Below are 4382 nucleotides of genomic sequence, written 5' to 3'. Positions count from 1 at the left end.
TATTTGTGTCTATCCCTCTCTTAATATAACATAAATCTGTGTCATTTAAAATGACAAATACTTTTTCCATCAAATAATAACTAGACGTAAAAACAAATTATCAAAAAATTATTTTGTGAATTATGTAATAGCAGCGGCTTGAGTGGCCGCCATTAGTGACAGTGTTAACTTAACAAGTCGATTTTTTTACCTTTACTGTCATGTTGTTTTGGTGTTTGGTGTGGAAATTTTTTTACTTCGTACTCATTTTAATTAGTTAGATTTCTCAGTAACCCAAACAAAAGTCATGTTTTCCATGGTCTTGAATTGCAAATAAATTTAATCTTTCGTTTTCTCTGAATAATCTTTTCCAAAAAAAAAAAAAAAAATTGTGCTTGCGGTTGTATTTGTAATTACAGACAAATAATGAAGTAAAAATATTGGTAAGACTGTCATTAAGTAAATTTATTGCGAGGTAGATTTCAAAACGCTGATTTTGATTTGTGTAATTAAGTTTGTGAAAATGTTAAACGTACCACAAGTGAATGATAAGCTGCGTAATTAATTTAAATATGGATAGTTATATGTTTTGGGAGTGGGGATTAAGGATATTTTTATTATCAAAAAAAACCACTACCTATCTAATCACCATTATATTAACATTTTCTCTCTCTTTAAAAAATTTTCAACATTCTTTCTCTGATTCAATAGTGATTAAATAAGTAGTGAGTTAGTAGTATATTATCAAAAAAAACCACTACCTATCTAACCACTACCTACGCTGATTTTTTTTTGGTATACAAAAAAAAGTAAGTATATTTTTTTGGTAATAAGAATATCCTCCTCATGTTTTGGATAACTAAAATTCTTAAACTTGTTATCAAAAAAAAAAATTCTTAAACTAAAAGAATAATACTTTACAAACAATCACAAGAATAAGATTTTACACCTACATCCCTCAATATTTTTTTCTAGTTTGAGATAAAAAAAAAAAAAAAAGTAGTGCAGATTTTTCTTGGTCAGAAAACACGCTTCGGGTTGCTGGTCTTGAGACTAACTCGAATAAAGAGAAATTAGTTTCTTGGGTTTTTCCTTCGGACCCTTGGGTTAAGCTCAATGTGGATGGGTCAAGTATGAATAATGGAGAAGCTTCTGCTTGTGGGGGTGTATTTAGGAATGCTAGTGGAAGGTGGCTTGTTGGCTTTTGTAAAAATCTTGGCTGTGGTAATGTTTTGTTAGCAGAACTTTGGGGTTGTCTCCTTGGGCTTGAGATTGCATGGAGGAAAGGTTTCCGTTTTGTCTGGCTTGAAGGTGATTCCTTAGTAGCCCAGTTTTTCATAAGAGAAGGGTGCAGCTCTCATCATCCAGCCTCTAACTTGGTCTTGCGCATAAGGAATATGCTGGATTGGAATTGGAGGGTTAGAATTTCCCATATTCATAGGGAAGGGAATGGGGTTGCCGATTGGATGGCCTCTTTTGCCTACTCCTTTGATTGGTCTTTACAAGAGTTTGACTCGCCTCCTTCTGGTTGTCGTGACAAACTTGAAAGGGACTATGTAGGAGTAGTTTGGTCTAGGAGGTGTTCCTAGTTTCTTTTTTTGTTTTTCTGTTTCCTGTTTGCTTTTCAAAAAATAAAAAATTCTCTTGAATTCTTCAACATAATTATTTATAACGTATAAAAACGTATAAAGTATTTTTTAAAATATACACATTTTTTCTTAAATTTTGCAGTAGATTCTACAAATATATCTCTCATATTTAGAATAATTTTACGGGTACGCTATATATAGTAATAAATAAATAAAGAGATAAGTGTTTTTTTATAGGAGGAGATAAAATTATATATTCCAAACCCCAAAAAAAAATATTTAGGGGTGTAGAGAAAAATATTAGTATATTTTGAGAATTTTGCTTCTCATTTGCAAGGTGAATTTTTCTAAAACATTGTTTTTTCAAACATTATCGTTTTAAAATTACAGCAGATTATTTTATCTCATATTATAAAAGGAATATTAAACCCATATATAAATTTCAGGAATAATTGGAATGTTTTGCTCTAATAATGTTTTCTGTATCAATGAGGATTATTTTATGAATCATAGGATAATAGAGGTTGTATACCTGCTAGATATTTGCATAGTGATTCTCAAATTAATATTTGAAGTAGGGAAGAAAAATTGTATTTGATTTAACACACACCCCTAGGTCATGGCGGGAAAAGATCACTCAAGCTCTGTTTTTTTTTTTTTTTTTTTTTTTTGAATCAGCCTATTTCCGAAATCTTAATAGATTCAATTAATGTGATTTTGGATTTCAATTTCTCCACTCTCTTTAAGAGTTAGCACTCTTAAAAATTTAAATCATTATTTTTTGAGAATGTCAAATTCCAAGGTTTAGTTAGATCACCATTAAATCAACAACTCTAAATAAAAAATATGCTTCTTTATTAGGACGTGTGACTTGCCTGTCAATAATAATCTTTTTGTGATTTTGGGGACAAGTTCGAAATATTATGCGAGATTCGGGTTCTATTAACCACATGTAATCGAAGGTTCACAACAGCGTTTGCGGCCGGTCTATTGATTTGAAGTTTCATTAAGCCTGACGGGTGTCATGTAGAGGTATTTGTGGTTTGGATTGGATCGATTTTGAAAACAAAAAATCATTCGATTCATTTCCTTCGATTTAATCATGTAATCATTTATTCGGTTTAAATTTTTTTTTCAAATCCGACCCGATCCAATCCAATTTTATTCAGTTTGCATTGGATTGATTTTCAGTTTTTTGAAAAGCCTAAAATTTGTATGATAATTATTGTGCAAATAACATATCTTTTATATGTATCGGCTTTATAAAGTTTGCATGATGATTATTGTGCAATCTAGAAGCATTGTATAACAAAAAGTTTATAATATGATTGCCTGAGATATGAAATAATCCAAATTTTCATCATGTAGAGGTGCTGTTGTACAACAATAACTCATGTGATAAAAATATATTATGTATCTTACCTGTAAGGTCCTAGAAGACCTTATTGCTATATCGTATGGTATGGGCTCAGAGATACCCTAGAGATAGGTATCTAGATTGGCTTATAGCCAACACTCCAATCACTGCGCACAAGCAATATGCTTATAGCCAAGACATGGGTGTGTCCCCAGTGTTGGCAGCAATAGTAAAGTAGGTCAAAAAGTGTGTACCTGGGGTCTTCAACCTCTTATTTCTAAGGGTTACCTCTTGGGCTTGTATAGATCTCTCAGTTGTAGTAGGAATCAACTTCCTTTCTGTTGGGATAGGGGCTTTATCCTGAGTAGCCTTACTGTTTTATGATAATTGGGTAATTATCCTTTAATGGATTCTTGGGTAGGTAGTTAGGATATGGTATTTATCCATAACAGTTGTCCCTCAGCTCGGTATTTCGAAGCTCGGAATGCCAGGGTGTTTAAGAATTATCTCGGACTCGCTCTGGCCGAGGTCATTTATTTGGTGTTCCTTTATTGTGGGGAAATCGGTTGTGTTATAGATTTCACATGGAACTTTGCATTTTCTTTCTTTCGGCCGAGGTATTTGTTTATCGCATTTGTGTGTGGTATCGACTTTCACCACATATCAGATCTGACCCTGGTCACATCAACGCGGCTTTTCACTTTGCACCTGCAGTGACGGTTATGACATTCCACGTGTCTGATGCCCATTTGAAATTCGTGAATCGTGGGTCGTGTGCCGTTATGATTTCCTGGGTTGAATACGTCGGTAGTGTTTTCACCCCTTTGCCCTTTGGCCACTCAAACGTCTGAGGCCTTTTCATATTCGCGCCCAAGGCTGAGATTGCCTTTAAATTCTCCTTCTCGTGTTTGTTTGGAGCTTTCACATCTTCGTTTCCTTTTCTAAGCAATTTCATTTCTGGGCATTTCCTTTGAGTAAGTTCTCATGTTCCCTTGGCGTTGCTCTTCGTGAGGACCTTTGAAGGGTTGAGTTCTAGCTTGTTCTTTCCTTATTTCTCCATACTCAGGTATTTATTACTCCTTTCATTTCTTTTCTGTCTTTGATTCTAGTAGTATTTGTGTTGCTTTCAATTTTGGATACTGGAATTCGTGGTTGTTTCTTATTAAGGGGAAGGGTTAGGTTGTGTCCCTTCCATGAGTCCCTTTCTGTCACTGAGGAGGCTCTTCGTTTTTGTGGCTTCTGATGAACATCCCTAGTTCATCTTCTGGTTCGGCTGCTAACCGAGGTGATGGGGAGAAGATTGATGAAGAGATGGTGAAACAATTACCTCGGGCATTTCAGTATTGGTTTCACGGTAAAGAATACACCGAGGAGGAGAAACTTCTACAACTTATCTGAGGCCTTCGAGGAGGTCGTCGGGGTTCCCGAGGTGGACGCGGTAGGAGAGGGCGAATCAG

Source organism: Gastrolobium bilobum, unplaced genomic scaffold (assembly GCF_033153095.1).
Source record: "Gastrolobium bilobum isolate Gb01-03AN ecotype WA unplaced genomic scaffold, APGP_CSIRO_Gbil_v1 utg6164, whole genome shotgun sequence".
Classification (NCBI taxonomy): Eukaryota; Viridiplantae; Streptophyta; class Magnoliopsida; order Fabales; family Fabaceae; genus Gastrolobium; species Gastrolobium bilobum.
The sequence above is the reverse complement of the archived record's forward strand: the minus strand, read 5'-3'. Positions refer to the sequence as shown.